Raw genomic sequence first — 9,071 nt, forward strand, 5'->3', positions numbered from 1 at the left:
AACGCCACCTAATCGTGATGCTGAGGGCTAGGAGGGTTCTTGCTTTGGGATGTCTTCACCAGCCTCCCCTCCAGACAGGTGAAAGTTTGTTCTAGGACAGTGGAGCTTCCCTCAATGTCCTTTCTGATACTTAGTGTTTCCCATTAGCAAGTTTCTTTAGAGCAAAGTGTATTCTTTTCTTGGGGGGGGATTAGGTTTATTTCTTCTTTTTTATTTTATTTTTCTTTTTCATTTTTAAAAAATTGTATTTGGGTTTTGTTTGTTTGTTTTGTTTGGGGGGTAATTTATTTATTTGATTGATTTTTTTATTTTTGGAGGAGGTACTGGAGATTGAACCCGGGACCTTGTGGAAGCCAAGCATGAGCTTTACCACTGAGCTGTACCCTCCCCACCATCCCTGAGCAAAGTGTATTTCTGATTGTATTATCTGTTAGCTTCTATTATTTATTTCCCAAGCAAAAATGAAAAATGTCAGCCATACTGTCCCACAGTTGAATAATGACAACAGAGCAACAAAGTTGAAAAGCAAGTCTTGATACTTCATTTTCTTATCCTGAAGTGACACAGATTACCTGAAAGCAGGGAGGTTACCTTTCATACTTAGGATAGTCTCATCTTCCTTAAGTTTGTTTTACAACGAGATCTACGCTGGGCCCTCCCAATCCCTCTTCTGTTTTGGAGGCCTGATTCCGGTGTCACGCTTTGTGTTAAATCTCTCTGAAAATGTACTGCAAGGTGAGGTCCAGGTTTCCTGAAGACTTTCTTCCTTACTGTTGTCTCCCACGCCAAGACTCAATCTATTTTCTTAAACATAATTGCTTACTCTTTTCATGTATTCACTGGGGGTCATATTAAAAATGTCCTAGATTCTTTTCTTATTCTCTCGAATGCAGTTAATTATGTTCCATATTCTATTTTTATCGTTTTCCATCCTTCCCTCCCGAACTCTATGTTTAACTCACACGTATTCTTGCTGAGTTTAATCTCTTGGCTTCAAATGAGCCCTCGTTTGCTCTCTTCCTTTCTCCTGGGGTGGGCTAATACAGTCCAGAAAAAGAAGGAATATTAACTTTGTTGTTCATTCAATAAACACATTTTTATTGAAAGCACAGCATTTGTCAGAAATCAGCCCAGATGTATGATTACAATGATGAACAAGACTGATATGGCCCCTTCCACTACGATACGTCCATGACTTGAGAAGCGTCATAAAACCAGATAACAGGGACGTCTCACCCAGCTTATATGGTCAGTAGGAACATACCTGAACCAGTGAGATCAGAGTTGAGATTTGAAGGATCAGAACGAGTTTGCCAGACAACCATGGCCAGCCACGGGAAGAGAGAGGAGTACTCCTGGCAAAAGGAACCGCACATGTGAAGGTCAGGAGTATGACGGCAGTGGTCTGCTTTGTCTCTTGTTTCCTAGGAAATGCAGAAGAACATACATTAATAATTTACTATTTTATGTGGGAGGGGAAAATACTTATATCTTACATATGTACTATCATAGAAATATTTCCTTATAGAATACTTGTCTATAAGCTCTGGGATCAGGTTATGACCAATTTGGAGGCGCCATGTGGAGGATCACATGGTTCATGGCCTGTGAGAGTCAGTCATTGATTTAGGAGAATTTAAAGAAGCTCCTTAAGGCTGGGGCAGGTGACGGGAGGGGAGGGAACCAGTGCCCAGGAGGAAAGAAAATGTGCTGAGAGACGAGCATCAACTGGGGAACAAGGAGCAGAGAGGGCCAGACCTTATAAACCAGGTAAAGACAGGAGAACATGGTCGTAAAAGTAGTGGAAAGCCAGTTTCAAGCTGACTTCAGTTTTTCCACCGGGGAGGGTGGCAGGCATTGTATTCTGTCCATTCCGTCTTCTCCTGTCACTTCCTTTGCTCTCCATTGAACTAGACTTAACAGCAAGAAAAAGGAATTAAAACGATACTTTCTCCTATCTCAGTTTTATGAGAAACAAGCCTCTGATAATTTTAGGGTAGTTTGGTTAGAATAGACCCCTATTTAAATTATCATCTGAAAGATTTTATCACCATCTAATTGTGGGCAGCACGGAAGGGAGGGGCACATACAGAATGCAGGGATCCGAGGTCTGCTGTCTGGAAGCTTCTTGTGACTACTCTGCCTGTGGTCTCTCACGAGCTGCGGATACCCCCCAACCAACCTTTCCCCAATCTGCTATGTGTCATTAGGGAACTGGAAACCTAACCCAATTTTTCTCTTGAATGATGTCAAGACATGCCAAGGAGATTGGCAACATTCTATCCAGAGAACTATTTTCTTCCCACCTTGGCAGGACATCAGGCAGTGACAAAAGCAGCCATGATATGACAGGGCCACCTGACAAGTTCTGGTCCCTCTTGGCCGACAGCTTCCTTTTTGCATCTTGCTTTGCCAACCACATCTTGACCCATGCGGCTGGATGACTTACTTCCATAAACCTAGATGATTCTTTCAGAACAGAGGCAACCTACTCCTTTTTCTCTGGACACCCATTTCTTTATAATTAAGTCAACACTAAAGGTGCTTCCCACTATCTTGTGTTTAAAGCTGTAGAGAGGATGAGTAAGTCCTGCCTAAGGTGGGTTTAACAGATCCTGGGATAGGCATTTCGAGAGTCTCACTCAGAAAAATGACTTGGTGTGAGATGGAAAGACATCACTTTCATTATCCCCCGTTACGGACTTAACAGCTCAGCTGTCACTGCTCTTCAAGTTCATTGGTCCTGCATATATATCAGCATCTTTGTCCGGAAACCCACTCACACCATAGTGCTTATGTCTTTATTAAGAAAACATGTGACTGCTTTCATTATTGATTACGAAAAGTAATACCATCCAGTTTCTGTACATGAGCTCAGGAGAACACCTGAGGCTTCTCCCTTTTAATTTCAGGAAAAATATGAGTTTGCATTTGGAGAACAAAGAAACACATTGCTTTCACGGACAGAATTAGACTGGCCATTGTTCTCCCTAGAGTTACAGAGGGAAAAAATAGCAACCGTTTGCAATTTGATCGCTTCTTTTTTTGTCCTCTAATACTTCTCAGACTCCTCTGAGATTTAGGACAGCAGCTGAATACTTCCATAATAATATAACGGAGGGAGGAGAGGGCTGTTTATTTCCCCAACGTTACTTGTCACTCTGAATGGTGATTTTGTTTGTCTTTGCCTCTCTCACCCATTAGGCTGGCATTCATAAGGACAAGGTCTAATTCATCCTTCTCTGTGCCCAGCACAGAACACAGTGGCTGACACGTGGAAAGTACTCGAAAATATTTGCTGACTACATCAGTGACTCAGTCCACAAAAGCAAAGGGCATCACTTAAACAGTGATTTCCATTGTATTATTTTTCACACTCAGAAAAGTTCTGCCGCACTTGCCAGCAGAGCCACATCTGGATGTGGAAGAAACCATGGAGTCTGGTTCCATCAAATGGGAGAGACACACGGACTGGACCTCCCTGTGCTGTAGCCGCTCCAGCTCGAGGTCTGGGAGGACAGCCACCCAGGAGGCCCGCTCCTCTCTGCCATTAGTCTTCCCCTGAACGTTGCTGGGCTTCCATTTCTCTCCTTTGTAAACCAGAGGAGCTGGACACAGGAAGTTCTAGCCTGGAGAGGGCAGATTCATGCTTGGATGACATGGCAAGCCTGCAGACTCCCTGAGATTGTGAGCAATGTGTGATGGTTATATGGCTATCTGCTTTTACGTGGTTGGTTTTTTTTTTCTTTTTTTCTTTTTTTTTTTTTTTTTGAGAAAGAGGGTTTATAGCTTTCATCAAGTTTTTTTTTTTTCAAGAAAAATAACTTTTAAAAAAAGGTTAAGAAACTCCTGAATAGCTAACTTTTGGTATCCCTTTCCTCTATAAAATTTCTATACTTCTAAGAAAACTTATAAAACTTTTCTTTGGCCATAGTATTTTTTTGTTTTGTCTGATTGCCCATTTGTCCCCGAGCATTCACTGCCTTGTGACACTTTATCTGCATGGGTCCAGATTAAACTTCACCTACGTTGTTTGAACCTGGTGTTCGCCCTTTTGCTTCTCGACATGCCCACAGCAGACGCTGACTGAAAACTTCTGCAGATTGATTTTATCACAGAACACTGACTATTTTCCCTCAAATTCTCTATGACTTCCAGGATCAAGACCTATAAATATCATCTCTCCAGAAGGGCTCAAGAGAGGGTAGAGAGACCATTTACTAAGACTGTCCACAGAGAGGCCAGTGGGGTGAGATGCTAGTCCAGGAACTTTGGGGGGCACTGAGTGACGAGAGAGTGGAGATTTCTGATGCTCACTAGGAATGGCAGGTAGGTACTTCTTAAAAAGAGCAGCTTGGGTCTGTGGTAGCAACTTTATGAGCAAAGGCCATCGCCTCATAATCTAAAGGGGCGAGATTTAACGGGCGAAGGAAGAGAAAGATTTTGTTTAGCATACCTGTGTTAGCTTCCTATTGCATCTAGAACCAATTACCACTGATTTAATGCCTTAAACAACATAGATTTATAATCATATAGTTCTCGAGGTGAGAAGTCTAAAATAGGTTTCCAGGGCTTTATTCCTCTTAGAGGCCTGAGGGGAGAACCCCTTTCCGTGACCTTTCCAGCTTCTAGAAGCCAATTCCACCCTTTGGCTAATGGCCCCCTTCCTCTGTCTTCAAGGCCAGCAGCACAGCATCTGCAGCTTTTTCTGTCTCTGTGCCGAGGCTCTCATCACGTTGCTGGTGTCCGACTCCACGTCTTCCTCTGTCCCTCTTACAAGGACGTGTGATTACATGGGGCCCACCTGGACAATCTAGAATCATCTCCCCATCTCGAGATCTTTAACTGATCACAAATGCCAAGTCTCTTTGATAAAGGACCATGTAAGGAGCATTCACAGTTACTGGAGATTAGGAGGTGCCTTGTGTTTACTTGCTCTCTTTATTTCATTATGCTCCAGTTTTGTAGGAAGAGTCATGTTCATGGAAATCATGTGCAAAGAAAGCAGAAAGGGAAATTATACAGCTAAGTACATGAACCGGCAGTGAGAAAAGAGGGAGGAAGCGTGTGCCTGGAGCTGAAGGGAACCTAACGTGTTTAACAAGTCACCAGTTGCCTTAAGGAATGGAGGAGTCTCCTCTCTCCGGTGATTTGCCGCATACAGCTTCCCCTCTACACTATGTGGAAGACTGGAAAACTGGGAGGATTTAAAATAATAATGAGGATAATATCATATTATATATTGTACTAATAATACAATTGGCCTTTGAACAACATGGAGGTTGCAGTGCCCACCCCTGGTGCAGTTGAAAATCCAAATATAAGTTACAGTTGGCCCTCGCTATCCACAGTTCCCCTGAATCGGTGATTCCACATCCTTAGAGCCAACCAACCGTAGATTGTATAGTAATGTAGCGTTTACTACTGACAAAAACTGGCTTCTAAGTAGACCTGTGCATTTCAAAGCCAGGTTGTTCAAGGGTCATCTGTACATTAGCTGTGCATTACAGCTCAATGAAATGAGAATGTTCTGGAGTGTTCTCCTACAGGGCTGTTTTCCTGGGGGTAGAGGTCTGTGCAGTGGGGAAGGGGGCAAAGTGTTGGGTCTGGGTCGAGCTGGGGTGAGGACATTGCAAATGGACACATGTACTCTGCGTCGGCCCCCGCTAAGGAAAGTAACTCTTAGCTATTCTTCAACACCCTTAAACAGCAATGTACTGGCCATGCACCCTTAGGAAACAAAAAGTAAATAAAGCAGCTTCTCCCTCTAACTGGCTTCCTCAAAATAAGGACCCTGCAATCAGGAGAGTGTGGTAAATGTAGCTGATGGCCTTCCATCATCATTTATTGTGTCATTTATATCTGTCCCACCCAGAAAGCAATTAGACAACCAAGTTGTCGCCCAGAGTTAGACTGTCAAATCTTTTTTCTACTCCGAAGTTTATTAAATTTAATGCTGGCATCTACAGCGTGCATTTTAGGTTGAAGCTGAAGGAGTCTAAAACTATGGCTATGAGTCCTCTGGGTTCTAACACAGTTTGAAAAGCCTTGGATTGTGGAAGGCCACGTGTGTCAGCCATCCATGGGTCCTTCTGTGGACTGAATCGTGTGCCCCCAAATTCATATGCTGATGCTCCAACCTCCAGTGTGACTGTATTTGGAGACAGGACTTCTAAGAGGTAATAAAGAAAATGAGGTCATAAGTGCTGGGCCCTAATTCAATAGAATTGGTGTCCTTATAAGGAAAGGAGGCTCTCAGTCTCTCTCCCTCGCCTCACACACACTGAGAAAAGGCCAAGTGAGGACACAGTGAGAAGGAGGCCGTCTGCAATCCAGGAAGAGAGCTCTGATCAGGACCCGGGTGGGCTGGCACCTTGACCTTGGATTCCATCCTTCAGAACTGTGAGAAATAAACATCTGTTATCTAAGCCACCCGTTCTGAGTATTTTGTTACGGCAGCCTGAGCAGTCTACGAGGTCCTTTTGTTGTCTCCTCAGAATGCTGTCACCATCCAAGAAGCAGGGCAGACGCAGAAGTGAATTCAGTGAGAAAAGAGGGGAGAGGGCATGAGGGAGTCAGGAGGTAGTTGGAATCCTGGGAGGGACTGGTGAGGGTGCAGACCTGGGGAGACGGGGTGGGTGTGGTCACATCGGGCTCCGTGAGCGGATGTATGGCCGTGCTGGTCAGCTTTCACGCACCTGGGACACCACCCTGCACACGTGATGGATTTGTCAACGGCTAGACGGTGTCCTGGTGAAGCACACGGTGGTGCAGAGCCAGACGGCCCTGCCTGAGTTCCATTCCTGCTCTTCCACGTGGCCTTCAGGAGAATTCCTGGCTCCTCATCTGTAAAAGAGGGAACTTGATGGCACGTACCTTTCTGAGTGTATTTGTGGTGACGGAGTGAATTGTGGTATAAACCATTTAGAACTGTACCGGGCACACGATTTGTGCAATTTCTGGGTTAACTTTTACTTTGATGGTGGGGCTGACCACGTGCTGACCGAGTTTTCATTTCTCGTGGTGGACGCCATTTAAAGCTTGTTTTCAAATGGAGGCGCACTGTCACTACCTCAGGGTTCATACAAGAAAGGCACTAATGTCTCCCTTCAAAAGAAACAAAACTTGAAAGAAAAATCCCCAAGACTGAATTGGCTTTGCCAATCTTGCAAATTCTTGCGTTAAGATTTATTATAATTTTTTCATTAGAATCGGTATTCCCAGGAGGAGCAGAGACAAAGAGCCTTGGAATTCACTGTTAGTGAATGCTTTTTAAAAGATCTTTTAGACTTCCCCTAAATATATATTTTCAGCATTAAATAAATAATGGGTCCTTTATCTTCACCCAAAGTGCTAATAAAATTACCTCCAATGTTTTTGTAATCTCCTAAGAGTTAATTTCATTTTATAATTGAGTTGTATTTCATTTATTTCAAACTTTATTTCATTTGTACTTTTCCAGTATGTTCAGCAATGAAAGATTTCACAGAAAAAAACAAAACAAAACAAAAACAACTCTATGGCAATGCACACACATTTTAAAACAAACAGACAGGATCATTCACATTCAGCTGTGGAGGAGTATTTCCCCTACTGGACTTCTGATCAACCACAAGCATATATGATCCTTACACAAATTCTACGTTGATGACTGGCAACCATCATTCACATTGCTCTTCCACAGTCTCCATAAACAGACCTCAGCCATTAGAATGCACTTGAAAATTCCGCCTGCACTCTCATATCATAGTGTTATAAACTTGGTGTAACATGGGGCTACCACACTGGTCTACCTGGCTACATACTGGAATGTTTACCACCAGCTGGGATCCAGGGCTCAGTTAATGTCACGGAGGTCACACCTGGACACGGTGCATCCTGGTTTGTGACTGTCTCCCTCTACTAGATTATCAACTCCCTGGGACAGAGATTTGGTTTTGCTCATGATTATGTGCCAACTCTAGAGAAGTGGCAGGCATATAGTAGGCACTCAGTAAATATGTGGTCAATGGAAGGACAAAAATAAAAACTAGGAGATTTAGAGCGGAATGCTAATGTCAAAATAATCCATCAAAAGGTACGTGGAGCTTTAAGACTCTCAGGAGTCTTAGGGGCCGAGGGGATTCTTTTCTTATTCCTTCTCATAAAAAAATAATTCCTTGGGTTATTTCTAAATTGGCGTTTCAGGCACATTCCCTGTAAGACTAGAATCTTCTAAGCAACTATTCCTATTTTTGGAAAAGATTAATAGAAGTGAGACACAATTAAAGTCTTAGAGTTTGAAAATCACCTTTTAGTATTTAAAGAGGCATTCATCATGATCATTAATCAATAGAAAGGAATGTTCACAGAGTGCTTAGAATAAATGTTTGCTGAAGCAAAAAGTCAAAGGAGAGAAGGAAGGCAGACACGCCTCGGGCTGAAAACAAACTTTTTCCTTTTAGCTTCACAAACTAAAGCCACTGAAAAAGAACAATTCACCGGAGGGAACATTACTGTACAACCTATAAAATACTGCCGAGGTCAGAACCTCAGCTGTTGCTTTTTTTTTTTTTCTCCCCGTATCAGTCACTGTTGAGAAACGAGTTTCTTGCAAGCCTGATTTAGATGTTACGCCTAGAAGTTACTCAACACCAAGGATTAGGAAAGTACTTTTATTTCCTTGACTGCATGCTGACAAGAATGAGTTACAAAGAGTTTTGGTAATTCTGGATTTTTAAACATTTTTTATAAGGCTATCTGGTAATGTCAATGCTCTTCAGTTTGTTTAGTCTTGCTAGATGCTTGGTTTTCCCTCTGCTTTGTGCTTCTGAGAATTATTCACAAGCAAGTAACTAGACCTCAGATTACTAAAGCCATTTTTTAAAAAGCCACAAGGATGTAGGGTTTTTTTTTTTTTTTAATGGATGTACTGGGGATTGAACCCAGGACCTGGTGCATGCCAAGCATGTGCTCTACCACTGAGGTATTACCATCCCCCCCACCCCCAAGGATGCAGTTTTCATATGAAGTGACTCAGCTGTGAAGAAATAGCTGAGTTCTAATGTCCCACATGGACTATCTTCGGACAT

The sequence above is a fragment of the Vicugna pacos genome, chromosome 5, assembly GCF_048564905.1.
Source record: "Vicugna pacos chromosome 5, VicPac4, whole genome shotgun sequence".
Classification (NCBI taxonomy): Eukaryota; Metazoa; Chordata; class Mammalia; order Artiodactyla; family Camelidae; genus Vicugna; species Vicugna pacos.